Source organism: Penaeus monodon, chromosome 31 (assembly GCF_015228065.2).
Source record: "Penaeus monodon isolate SGIC_2016 chromosome 31, NSTDA_Pmon_1, whole genome shotgun sequence".
Lineage (NCBI taxonomy): Eukaryota > Metazoa > Arthropoda > Malacostraca > Decapoda > Penaeidae > Penaeus > Penaeus monodon.
In genome coordinates, this window is record NC_051416.1 from 2,984,695 (window position 1) to 2,984,910 (window position 216).

The following is a 216-nucleotide window of genomic DNA, read 5'->3' on the forward strand; positions in this document are numbered from 1 at the left end:
TGAGACGGCCTTAACACTCGGTCCAAGTATGACGCTCGTAGGCTGGGCTGTTATAGGCCTAGCAAGGAAATGGCTGTCTCTCTTGCGTGGTTTTGTTCGCGAATTCTTCCCGTTTTTTGTTCTTGGCTGTTATTGGCCTTTGTTGAGGTGTCACTGGCGTGTTGTGCATTAAGGGAGATTAAACTGATTATTTTCTGACAAGTTCATCTATATGTG